Source organism: Lynx canadensis, chromosome C1 (assembly GCF_007474595.2).
Source record: "Lynx canadensis isolate LIC74 chromosome C1, mLynCan4.pri.v2, whole genome shotgun sequence".
Taxonomy (NCBI): domain Eukaryota; kingdom Metazoa; phylum Chordata; class Mammalia; order Carnivora; family Felidae; genus Lynx; species Lynx canadensis.
Window position 1 is genome coordinate 154,405,673 of NC_044310.1, and position 14,337 is coordinate 154,420,009.

The window sequence follows — 14,337 nt, forward strand, 5'->3', positions numbered from 1 at the left end:
GGTTATTCCTTCTGGTTCCCATTGTAGAACATCTTCCCTACCTCCTCCTGATGATCAAGGTCAGTTACCTCTACCAAGATGGTGATTCTTCTCCCTGTCCAAAATGCCCAGGCAGCAACAGGAGCTTAAGTACTATGGGAATCTTTAGCCCCCTAATAGAAGTGTGCCCTGAGAACAGGATCTTCAATCTGGCAGACCCTATAGAATGGTAGGGTAGAAAGCGCAATTTTCCCCAACAGGTCATGTTAAATGGGTCCACTTCCACTTTCACCCTGTGGAAGGAAGCTATGCCTTGATATAAATTGAAAAGATCCCCTGTTGATTGCCCATCTACTTTGTAGCTATACCAATTTCTATTAACTGTTTCCATAACTCTCTGTGGGTCAGGATTCCTCGGCTGCTAGTCTAACTCTGTTGCTCATTATGATAATTGCATCCTCCTTGCTTTTAGCACTTATCTGTCACCACCTATCCTCTATTGTTTTACATTCTATCATCCCCATTGGCCTACTACTTTAGGTCAGGAAATGTCTATGCTCCATATAGCATCAGTTAAGGAATCCACATTACCAGCCAAGGGGTAAGTGCAACTCCAAAACTCCATCTTATTAACTGATTTTTTGGACCATTCCTGGTACCAAATGTCAGATTGAGTTTTCTAGAAGCTGACTCTAAAATGGAGATTGACATGCAGGATATTTATTAGGTATGAACACCTGTGGGAGCAAGGATGAAAAGCAATTGAACAGAGGGATATGTTGAACGGTGACGCAGGTCTGACAAAGCCTCAGCCCAACTCACAGGGAGTTCCAGAACCAATATCATTCACTGGAGTTGTTCTGTAATGAGCCCAAAATGTTAGATCTTTATGTCCCTGCCATGATCAGTCATTGGATGTGAGTACCTCAGGTAGGGCGTGCTTTTGAGCAAGGCATCTCTCTGCAGCTAAGTTCATCCCCAAAAGAGAGATAAATCAGCCCTGATATGACTTTGGGTGGTAAATCTCCATGCCCATCATATAGAAGAAGAAGAAGAAGAAGAAGAAGAAGGAGGAGGAGGAGGAAAAGAAGACATGTAGCAGTTAAGAGATCAATGTAAAATCTGAACTTAGATTTAAAAAACGAACACATAAGGGAGCCTGGGTAGCTCAGTGTGTTAAGCATCCAACTCTTGGTTTCAGCTCAGGGTGTGATCTCAGTTTCCTGAGTTTGAGCCTCGCTTCCAGCCGCTTGGGATTCTCTCTCTCCATTTCTCTCTGCCTCTCCCCCACTTGTGCTGTCTCTATCTCTCTTAAAATAAATAAACTTAAAAAAAATGAATACATATATTTACCATCCCTACAGTTAGGAGCTATCTTTGTTGGAATTTCCCAAGAAAATCTCCAGTAATGTACTTTCTCATAGATGTTTTCTATGCCCAAGTTCCCTATGATTACCACCACCCTGTCAGTACCCTGCTTCTTTGTCAAGTTCTCACTGGTAAAGCAAAGCAGCAAGCCAATTACTGAGATCATTCAGATGAAAATTTTACTTTTGCCTGAATTAGCCAGAGAATTGAAGCATAAATAGACCTTTTCACTTGACTGATTGAGATAATTGCCTCACTTTTCTAGGGGAGACCTATAGCTGGGAGGCTGTGTTTGGTCACCAAAACATGTTTGTAATACGCATTATTGACTTTTCTTGAAACAACTATGCTTGGCTAGGTGCCACACTCAAACGCTTGCCCTCATGTCTTTAGGTGTCTGAAACAATACTCAGCAATACCATACCATGGGGAACTCAATGCTCAAATTCTTTCATTTTGGGCAAGCCCCCAAACACACCAGCTCAGACCTCCAGAAGGGGTAAAATGACATCTAGGGGGGTCTGGGAGGAGGCGGCCGGGCAGAGGGTTGGTTCAGTGGATAAGATGCAGGAAGTGAGAATTAGCTCCAGGTGCATGGGAACAAATGGCTTTTCCTGAAAGGAGTGGGTAGGTGGACTTGAAAGAAACATGTAATTTCCATTTATTATTGGAGGGGTGAGAGGAGTTAATAAAGAGACCTGAGCAGGGGCAGACATTAGAGCATCAGCAGGACTCAGATCACAGCCTTTGGCCTGGATCCTATGTAATAGAAGCTTTTTCTAACAGCATGGGACCTGGGGAAAGAGAGATTCCAAAGAAACAGCACAGCATCTGAGCTTTTCTGTGGCGTTGGTGGCCTGCCGCTTCGCCAGCATGGTCAGTGATGACCTAGAAAATTCACTGAAGAGCAAGATACGCATTCGAAAAAAACCCTCACAAACTTGAATTCTAGGAGAAATGGTTGGCATGTGTCTGTAATTACTTTGTGATGGCTCCCCTTACTGGCCAACTAGCAGAACGTCTTAGATTCGGAAGATGAGTGGAAGGACATACCGCACGGACGCATCCTGCTTAACTTCTAAGTTGCCTGCATTTAAAAAATAATAATAATAAAACATTTTTTAAATGCTGCTAAAGTAGATTTTATTTTCTGAGTATCAAGGTAAATGAAAGGAAATCTCAGCCACGGAATTTATATTTATTTATCTTCAGTGGGTGTTTAAAAAGTTCAGTGTTAGGATTTATGATTATAAAATAATATGACTGCTTTAAACCTTTTAATTTGTTAAACTTCTGTACCACATCTAAGTTTTAAAACTATTTTGAGGTGATAGATGAGATATACACACAAGCACACTCATACACACACACACACACATCAGAATTGATATATCTAAGTGAGCTGCTTTCCTGGGGAGACACAATAAGGAGGCTGGCATTGTTCAAAGCTGTCTTGAATTTCATTGTTAAAAAACTTGTTTGGCATAGAGCTTTAATTGTGACAAATTTTAAATCTTTAAAAATCTATTGGGCTTTTTTTTTTTTTAACATCCATGTCATTCAGAATCAATTATGATGAAACGCTGATGAGCTAACTAGTAAAGTTAAACACCAGTGTCTGTAACATAACAAAAATAAAATATATGTCTTCCAAATTGTTCCCCAGGATTCCCCCCCTCCCCGGAGTAATATTCAAAATGTCAGATAATATACTAAATATATATCCCCTACCTTTCCCATAGTTTATGCATGTGGCTATTAGGTTAAATAAAAGAACAAATACTTAATTAAAATTTTTAAAAACAACCTTATATATAGGTATCACCAAATGTTTTTATGTGCATTTGGCATTAAGAAGTTTGAGAAAACCAATTCAGTCACTAGTCCAGGGCTAATTTTTTGCATTGATCTAAGCCAAGACAAATAAATCTTGCTTGCAAGACAAAAGATACTGGTATGAAGGAAAGAAAAAAAAAACCCATTAAACTGATTATTTAAACTGATCCTACAATAGATGAAGATATCCTAAAATTAAGTTTACATTGAGTTGTTCATTCTCATCAGATTATCCACTCTTTCAGTTTTACTTTTCTTTATTTTTACTTTAGTACGTCCATTGTATTAAAGGATTCGACGTGATGCTGTGTTGAGAGCAAATAAACCTCTAAATCTCAACGGTTTAAAACCTGGTCTCACTTCAGGTCCATCTGAAACGGGCGAGGTGCTCCGCTCCAAGTTGTCCTCGCTCTGGCGTGGAGACTGGTGAAGATTTCACCATCTGAAACGTTGCCTGTTCAGGGAGGAACTGTAGCTGACCACACTCTGCTTCTTGAAGGTTTCTAGCTAGAAGTCACACACGTCACTTCCATTACCATTGCACTGGTCAAAATAAATCTAACGGACAGAACCTAGAATTGCATTTTACTTCCTATTGTCTCACCTGATTCCCAACAAAGATGCGTTAATTATAAAAAAAATTAAAAAAAAAAAAAAGGCGGCGGGGAGGGGTTGGATAATGCCTCCTACTACGTGCTGGGAAGAACAGAAATTGGTGAACAGCACCGATAACCAATAACTACCAATAACATCACTAAACAAGGAACTTTATATTTTGATTTTTTTCCCTCTTTTTTTGGTTAACAGCAAGAGGCCTAACGTGGTATTTGCTGATTAGGTTTAATATCTGAATTTCTTTCTGAGTCTTACTTTTTACTGCAATAAATTGTGCTTACATAGAGCTCTCTGGGGATTTCGCAGTGATTAATTAGACTGTGGTTAGGGCCACTCAGGATGGGTGTGGGGAGTGGGGCTACTGCGTGAGAGCAGCCGTTTGAGGGCTCCCACCTCAATCTTGAGCGTTACCATGGTGACAGCTGCCGCGGGAACCCACTGGGAGCCCAGTAGGCACGCTGGCTGCCAGACCTTTGTGTCAGACAGTGCACTATCCCCAGCCTTTCAGAATCAGTATAATGAACTCTTTGGCCAGGGTGTTTCTGCTCACTAACCTAGGGGACACTTTATTCTTGCTCGAACTGTCACTTGCCAGATGTCAGTTTAGAAAGACAAACTATTTTCCCCTTCTTCCTGTGCTCTTCCTCTCAGCTTATTTTCACATCACACCGCCATCATTTTTTTCTCACTTTATTGCTCTGAAAGTAACAGTTATTAATAGGGAAACTCATAAATTCAGATACAGTGGAAAATCCAAAGAAACAAATCGGGCCTCGGACACAGCACTGACCAATAGAACTTTCTGTGATGATGGAAATGTTCCGCATCCATGCTGTTCAGTGCGGTAGCCACTGGTCACATACAGCTAGTCAGCATTGTAAGCATGGACAGTTCAACTGAGTACATTTTTAGATTTACTTAATCTAATTCCTTTTCGTTTTAATTTAAATAGCTACATGCAGCTAGGACTGTTTTATTGAACAATACAGTTCTAGAATCATATTTAAGCCCGGTGAGTCGTCTGGCCAGGGAGGAATCATCCTCAGCAGGTTCCTCTCGTTTGAACTAGCATGTTTATTATCTGCTGTAAAGCATATTATTGTTATTGCCACATAAGGTATGCCTTGGCCTGCACTAACCGCCTCTTGTAAATTTAATTATACGGCTAAAGAAAGAGGAGCGAAAGGAGACATGATGATTTGGGCCATTACAGGTAATCATCATCTAGAAGCAACCCTTAAGGGGAAAGATGTTACTGTTTCTAAATAACATATTGGCCACATTACTGTGATTCTGCAAAAGAACCAGATTCTAACTAGAAGTCATCGGTTCTAGCCCCAGATTTTATGCTAGTTGACTGTATTACTTAGAAAATACACACAGCAGGGGCACCTGGGTGGCTCAGTTGGTTAAGCATCCGACTTCCTCTCAGGTCACGATCTCGTGGTTTGTGAGTTCGAGCCCCGAACTCACTGTCGGGCTCTGTGCTGACGGCTCCAAGCCTGGAGCCTGCCTCAGATTCTGTGACTCCCTCTCTCTCTGCCCCTCTCCTCCCCCCCAACCCCGTGTCTCTCAAAAAATGAATAAATGTTAAAAAAAATTAATCGTTAAAGAAAAGACACACAGCAAAGGGTTTTGGGCCTAAAAAATCCTTCTCTGTATGAAAAAGAAGACAATAATATTTACTGTGTGTTTAATAATATGACAGAGGCTTTAAGTCTCCTTTATTCCTTTAAACAAATTCATAAATTAGGAATTATGTACATTATACAGCGGAGGAAATTGAAGCTTAGGAGGGTTAAGTGATTTACATTTCCTTGTTAGTAATTGAAAGAACCAAAAGTCATTCAAACCCGAGTCTGTCTGTCTCCAAAGCCCAACATCTTCCTACAAAATCTCATTAGAATAGGTCTAACATCCCTTTTAATTCTTATCATTGAGGTAAGTGCCATGTATTTAACATATTGAGTGAACTGTGAATATAACGAAATGTAGAATTCTTGTCTGTACTCCTTTTTTAAAAACATGATAATGACTAATTTTTCAGACACTTCCTAACCTGGATTCATCTATGATGCCCTTATCCAGTGGCTTTCAAACCTGGCCTCACATTAGAACTATTTGGAGAGTTTTAAAAGATACTGATGCCAGGGATCCTTCTCAAACCAATTAAATCAGAATCTCCAGGAGGAATAGGTCCCAAGGGTAATTTGTTTCAAGAAGCTCAAATGGTTCCAATGTGCGGGTGGGGCTGAGAACTGATGTGTCAGATGTGGACTCGACAGAAACCTGGCTCTCTTGAGCCACCTGCTAGATCTTCATGCACCTGCCTCCAGGAGAAAGCCCTTGGTATCTTGGTGGATATGTTTCGTTTTGTGGACTCAACGCTGGAGGAAACGATCGAGTTAAGATGGGAAACACATCTCACGCAAACAAGCTTCTTCTGACCACTGACTACCCATGAAGCGAGGACTTTTTCATTCTCAGCCTTGAGGCTCAGAAGCCTCTGTCACATGCAAAACGGGAAGGAAAGTAGTGGAAAGAAAGTAATTACCTGATGGAAGAAGGAAGGACATACCAGCTTCGTTCTGAATTCCTTTCCGTGAGCCTGGTGCTGTAGCAGTGCATGTCTATTTTCAGTTTGCTGCAGGGTTTGAAAGGCTTCCCAGCTGGCAGGTAATGCCATAGGAATGCAGGTATTCTGAAGCAGGATTCTCTCAAGGAGCCAAGGAGTTTAATAACTAGGGTAGCTCATAGACTAGAAAAGCAGGCTTGCCCATACTATCACACCTAAACCAACTGCCTTTTGTTTTTCTTTGACCCAAGCTCTATGCAATTTACACACACACACACACACACACACAAAGCAACTGTACACAAACATTCAGTAGCCCTACACACAACTCTCACATGACTTTAAAGAGCTCAAAGTTTATATTAAAATGCTGTTTTACTGATTTCACTCACCTACTATCCTCAAAACTCCTCAGTGACATGGATTTCTCACAGCAGTGATTCATAAACTTGGAGAGTCTTGTTCAAAATGCATATTCCTGGGCCCCACTCCTGGAGGTGTAGAAAGGAGCCCATTTGAAATCTGTGTATTTTAGAGATTCTGGTAAACTGTTACAGGTGATCATGATAGGTTCAATAATGGTCCTCCAGAGATGTCCCTATTGTAATCCTCAGAACCTGCAAATAAATTAGCTTAAATGACAAAAGGATCTTTGCAGATGTAATGAGGTTAAGGATCTTTAGGTGGGAAGATAATCTTGGTTATCCACGTGGCACCAATGTCATCCAAAGGCCCTAATCAGAGGGATGCAGGAGAATCAAAGCCAAAAAAGGAGGTGTGACAGTGAGACCAGTGGTTGCAGTGATGTCCTCTGATGATGGAAGAAGGAGCCATGAGCCTTAGAATATGGACAGCCTCTAGAAGCTGGAAAGGCAAGGGAACAGATCTCAGATCATCTCTTGAAGACTCCAGGAGAAATGCTGCTCTGCCAGCATCTTGATTTTAGACTTCTGATCTCTAGGACTGTAAAATAATAAATTTTTGTTGCTGTAAGCCACTAAGTCTATGGTAATTTGATACAGCAGTAATAGGAAACTAATACATGAAATACAACATTAACCCAAATAAAACACTTTCTAGATAAATCAACTTCAATGCCTCTTTTCCTATAATGAAAAGGAACCTAGAACACAAAGAGTGCAGTAAATTACCCAACTTCACTCAGGCATTTAGGGAAAGTCCAGGATAAAAGTGGAATTCTCTTAGTTTGGTTCTACTTTGTCCTAGCATTCAGGGTGTCCTCAATCTAGCCCACATATTCCTATTATTCCTCTATCCTTACCCCTATGGACGAGCAAACTAGTAGACACATTTTTCCCCCTGAATAAGCAGCATAATTTGAGTTTTACTCCCTGTATATTTAGACTTCCCTCTTCCTTAAGTCCTTGCATTCTTAAACATTAAGGTTCATTCAGCATCAGTCCTGCGTCTCCCGAGCTATCCCCGAGCATCAGATGAGCACTGACCTTTAACCTCTTTGGTGTAGTTGCAGCTGCTCTTTAGAGAACAGGATGAAGAATCCCCAGTTAATCTATTTATTCTGCAGGGTGATGATCTGATTGACTCTGGGCTTGCAGATACTCCCTTAAGTAACAGTGCGGCAGGAATGGTTGACTAAAGACCTGTAATCCAAGTCGAGCACCTCGATTTTCAAGTTCCACTTTTTTATGAATTATATTTAACTGACTCAATGGCTTTTTAATAAATAATAAATAATAACAAATAATAATAAATAACAAACTTGAATTACTTTTTTTTTTAGTGGAAATAGACATCTTCCTTGTTCAACAACTACAGTCTTCCCAGTTACTTGAATTTATAGATGGCAACCTCAACTTTTACCTACCAGGGGAGTAACACAGCCTTTCTAAATATACATCTTATTGAGACATAATTTACATACCATAAACTTCACCATTTCAAAGTCGTTTCTAATATATTTACAGAGTTGTACAACCATCACCACTCCTTCCGGGACATTTTCATTATCCCCAAAAGATGAATAGACACTTTAACCATGAAAAGACATTCCCCATTCTCCTTGCTTCCCAGCCCTTCCCCAGCCCCTGACAACCACTAATCGATTTTATCTCTCTATGGATTTGCCTAGTTCATGTAAATTAAATCAGCCAATAAGAGGTCTTTGCAGCTGGCTTGCTTTACTAAGCTTACTGTTTTTAAGGTCCATCCATAAATATATCAGAATATCATTTCTTGTTATGACTGAATAATATTCTCCTATATGGATATACCACATTTTTTTCAATCCATTCGTCAGCTGATGGATATTTGGGTTGCCTCCACTTATTAGGTAATATGAATAATGTTACTATAATGTTACTATTTTTAGTGTGTGAAAATATGTTTTCAATTCTATTGGGTATATACGTAGAAGTGGAATTGTTGGATCATATGAAAATATATGTATAACTTTTTGAGGTATTGCCAAACCATTTCATACTGCTTTGGTGACCACACCATTTTACATTCTCACCAGCAATATATAAAGATTCCAATTTCTCCGCATCTTTTCCAACCCTTGTTATTTTCCTTTTTTATTTTAATTGCAGCCTTTCTGGTGGGTAGGCAGTGGTATCTTATTGTGGGTTTTTTTTTTTTTAATGTTTACTTATTTTTGACAGAGAGAAAGAGACAGAGCATGAACAGGGGAGGGGCAGAGAGAGAGGGAAACACAGAATCCGAAGCAGGCTCCAGGCTCTGAGCTGTCAGCACAGGGCCCGACCCGGGGCTCCAACTCACAGACCGCGACATCATGACCTGAGCCGAAGTCGGACGCTTAACTGACTGAGCCACCCAGGAGCCCCTCATTGTGGTTCTGATTGGCATTTCCCTAATAGATAATGATGCTGAAACTTTTTACTTGTGCTTTATTGCCCATTTGTATATCTTTAGAGAAATGTCTGTTGAATTTTTTTGCCTATTTTTAGTTGGGTTATCTTTTTAATTTTTTTTAAGTTTATTTTTGAGAGAGTGTGAGCAAGGGAGAGGCAGAGAGAGAGAGAGAGGGACAGATGATCAGAAGCAGGCTCTACGCTGACAGCAGAGAGCCTGATGATGCAGGGCTTGAACTCAAGAACTGTGAGATCATGACCTGAGCTGAAGTTGGACACTTAACCCACTGCGCCACCCAGGCATCCCTTTGTCTTTTTCATTGTGGAGAACAGAGTCTCTTAGAGTAATATAAGAGTCTAGAATTTGGACTCCACCTCCCAGGCACTAGCCAGCATCCTTCTACTTTTCATAGATTCATCTGTGTGTTTCAGGTCACCAGTCCTACTCCAGCCATCCCCTCCCTCACAGTAATCTAAATTAGCACCAAGAAATAAGTGGAGAAAACATCCTCCTAGCTCCAAAGAAGTTTGGAGGGATGGTTGAATGGCTACCTCCTTCTTGCCATTCAGATCTTTGAGAGTCCTTGTCTGACCATTTGATCCATGGCACGCACTTTCTAATTGCATTACTCTGTACCTTTGTTTCATATTTTTCAGGAACTTTCCAGAGGGATTTTTAGGTCCCCCAATATCAGTATTTAGATGGCTTTTCTTAAAATTATTTTTTATTTAAATCCAAATTAGTTAACATGTAGTGTAATAATGATTTTAGGAGTAGAATTTAGATTCATCACTTACATACAACACCCAGTGCTCATCCCAACAAGTGCCCTCCTTAATGTCCATCATCCATTTAGCCCATCCTGCCACCCATCACCCCTCTAGCAACCCTCAGTTTGTTCTCTAAAGAGTCTCTTATGATTTGCCTCCCTCTCTGTTTTACCTGGATGGCTTCCTTATTTTATTCTGTTTTCTGTTTTTGAGAAAATCTAGCAAACTACAAACATGCTCAATAGTAATTATCAGAACTAATTCCACATTCTAGAAACTAATTTAACTCAATGAATGTAGTGAACTACACTTTAAAGTTAACCAGGAAAAAAAAAAAGTTAGATGTCTTCATTCTTCCTGCTCTGGTATATAAAGCATAGTGAATATTTCATGTTTAGTTCTTACATAATTTCAAGCTTATCATATGTTTTTGTTTCATTGCTACCACAGAGAGAGAAGATAGGGTGTGGATGTATAACGCTCTCTAGAAAACAGAAGTGTAGCAGCATTTCCAGCAGTCACATTCATCTAAATTCAAATCCTAGCTCACCATCAGAAGAACTTTGGGCAAGATGATCTGAGCTCATCTGAGATCTGAACTTATCTGAGCCCTTTCCCATTGTTGGCAAAATGGGGATAATAATACAATCTTATAGAAGAGTTTTGAGGATTGAAAACAATATTTCATCTAGCACTGCATTTCTTACAATAGGTGATCAGTAAATGTTACCTGCTTTCCTCTCTTTAAATGTTTGTTTCATCTACAACTTTGTTATGGTAGGTTGGAGGGAGAGAAATTAGGTAAAAGGTTATTGAAAGAAAGGACATTAGGAAAACAAAATATGGTTCATCATGTATTTGGATAGCAGCCAGTGAAGGTCTACTCCAGACCTTCAGGTAGGGACCTGATGATCTATGCCTTAACAAGCTCCTCAAGGATCCTGGTGATTGGCTGAGATAGAAAAGTGATTCTAGCAGGGCACCTGGGTGTGGCTCAGTCATTAAGCATCTGACTTTGATTCAGGTCATGATCTCATGGTTCATGAGTTCAAGCCCCATGTCGGGCTCTGTGCTGACAGCTCAGAGCCTGGAACCTACTTTGGATTCTGTGTCTCCCTCTCTCTCTGCTCCTCCCCTGCTCACACTCTGCCTCTCTCTCTCTCTCTCCAAAATAAATAAATGTAAAAAAAAAAAAAAGAAATAAAATTGATTCTATGGATGCCTGCGTGGCTTAGTTGGTTAAACATCCAACTTCAGCTCAGGTCATGATCTTCCAGTTTGTGAGTTCAGGTCCCTCACTGGGCTCTGTGCTGACAACTCAGAGCCTGGAGCCTGCTTCAGATTCTGTGTCTTCCTCTCTCTCTGCGCCTCCTCCACTAGCACTCTGTCTCTCAAAAATAAATATTTTTAAAAATCTAAAAAAATAAAATAAAATAAAATAAAATAAAATTGATTCTATGTCTCTTATTTCTTTCCCAGAAAAACTAATAAAGCTCAAAGTTGAAAATTAAAGATAGCCAGAATGCAGGTGTCTTTACTGGGATGGAAATGCTCCTAAATAATTGAATAGAAACTTTTATCCAGACTAAAGACTGGACAAGACTAAGAATGGGGTCCTAAAGACCTATTGTATCAAGCACAGTGAAAGCAAAGATTTGCTGGGGACACCCTCAGTCAAAGGCTGTTGGCTATGGGACATGAAACTCAAGACTCGCAATTCCCAGCCAAGATAAGGTTTCTCTTCCATAGCTCACAGAGTATGTGCAAAACTGTAAGTTGTTTTAATTCAAAAGTTTACTTTTTACATTTCTTAGTTTACAATCTTTGTTCCCAAAGTTACCCCTAAATTAGTTGCTTAGAACTACATACGTTTTTTTTTTAATGTTTATTTATTTTTGAGAGAGAGAGAGAGAGCACACAAACAGGGGAAGGGCAGAGAGAGAGAGAGGATCCGGGGCTCAAACTCACTAACCTTGAGATCATAACCTGAGCCAAAGTTGAATGCTTAACAGACTGAGCCACCCAGGCACTGCCTGTCACATAAGTATCTTTTTTTTAATTTTTAAAAAAAATTTTTTTTAACATTTATTTATTTTTGAGACAGAGAGAGACAGAGCATGAACGGGGGAGGGTCACAGAGAGAGGGAGACACAGAATCCGAAACAGGCTCCAGGCTCCGAGCTGTCAGCACAGAGCCTGACTCGGGGCTCGAACCCATGGACCGTGAGATCATGACCTGAGCCGAAGTCGGACGCTTAACCGACCGAGCCACCCAGGCGCCCCCACATAAGTATCTTTTAAGAGATGTAGCAAATGGTGCAAATAGTTAATGTACTCTTAGATTTTTGCAGCAAATTAAATACCTCTTTGAAATAACATAGCAGAATTACAGTTCAAATAGACCTATCTTAAGTTCTGGAAATAGAAGGTCATGGAGAGAATGAAGAAAATACAAAGAGGCACGAAAAGGGGAAACAAAGGGAAAATGTGTTTCCTCCTCTTGTCTGAATGTGGGGATTACCATGACGAAAATGTTTTTACATCTTTCCTTGCCTTTTCTGCGCCCACCTTCACTGGTCTGCAGTGTCCTCAGAGTTGTACCACAGGAAGGTCAGCCCTAACCCAGTCAAGGTTCTCCCCTGCTTAGCAAACACACACCTTGCACCTCCAGCCCAGTGCCAAAATCCCAGCTCAGTTCAGCAGAAAAATCTTGATTTCATACCATCTCTTTTACCACCTCAATGGAACGTACCTTGTTTTATGGAGGTTGTCATCCAAGATATATACAATATATATAATTTATGGAATATTAGGCAATACAAACAGGGAAGAGCAGAAACAATAACAACAAAGGAATTAAGCTATAGGCAGGAATGCAAGAGACTCGAATTTTTAAAATTTTTTTATTGTTTTATTTATTTTTGAGAGACAGAGTGAGAGTGGGGGGGAGGGAGGGCAGAGAGAGAGGGAGACACAGAATCCGAAGCAGGCTCCAGGCTCTGAGCTGTCAGCTTGGAGCCCGACGTGCGGCTCACCAACCGTGAGATCATGACCTGAGCCAAAGCCGGATGCGCAACTGATTGAACCACCCAGGTGCCCCAAGGGCCCCTAATTTTAACCCACTTTTCAAAAACACTTGAGGGGTGCTACTGCTTGTGGTATCTATGCTGTTGGAAATGTGAAGTTGTCCATGGAGTCTTAAAACACTCGAGTCTCTTTCATTCACACATAGTCCCAATTCCCTTAAATAGGTGACACTTAAAATAATTTAAGAAAATCTTAGTAACACCCAGCTTTTCATAATATACCAGGCAAAGAGGGATGGAGACGATCTTTTATTCAAATTGTTTGTGCCACAGCGTTTTCATCATGCTAAGAAGAAAAGTAGAGTCAAAATGGAGATTCACTGTTATTTTCTTATTTTGTTCTGTTTTTAGTACGTTGTAGTGGTTTTCTTTTAACTTTTAATTTTCACATAATTTCACATATATGGAAAAGTTTCAAGAGTGTTACTAAAAATTCCCATATTCCTTTCACCCAGATCTCCCACATGTTAAATTTTACTGTCTTGGCTGTATCTCTCAAACATTCCCCATTCCATGCCCCAGAAAAGTTTGAGTGTAAGTTGCAGAAATGATGCCCCTTCACCACCAAATCCCTCAATGTTTTACAGTGATTTGGACCCAATCTGCGTGCTGGGTGAGTCTCCAAACCCTCTGAGGTACATGGGCTGCAGGGTTATAATACCTCTCTCCCTAGGCTTTCAGATCAGCATTAGACTCAAGCTTCTTTTGACTGGAATATCTCAGGATATTTGGAGCAGCTTCCAGAGTCCCTCAAAAGAAAGAGGGCAGTAACTACTGTCTTCCCTGTCAGGGGAAGACTTTCTAACACTTTTCGACATCCAAAGCTGTTCCAGTATTTTAAAAAGATACCATTCCCCTCTCACCGTAGCTGCTGACCTAATTCAGTTGAGCACACCCTATTAAATATTTACTAAACATCAGTTCGTGGAAGCACTATATCAAATGTGTACACAGGGGCAATGCCCACTGGGCGGGTTTCCAGGAAATCAAAAAGCACAGTTCTGAATTAGGAGCATGGCTGATGCTCTAAGAAGAATAAGTGTAACATACACTTGCCTGTTTGGAAAAATGGATCCACACAAGAGCAGGAAATAGAAAATGGAAGGTTAAAAAGCGGAACCAGAAGCATCAGAAGCACAGCCTACGAGAAGCTGCATATTCTCTTCCTGTGCTGATACAGAAACAAACTTCCTTCATTTATTGCCCATCTTTCACATTTGCAATTGCACATTTTCTTGAGGGCCAAGAGCAGATC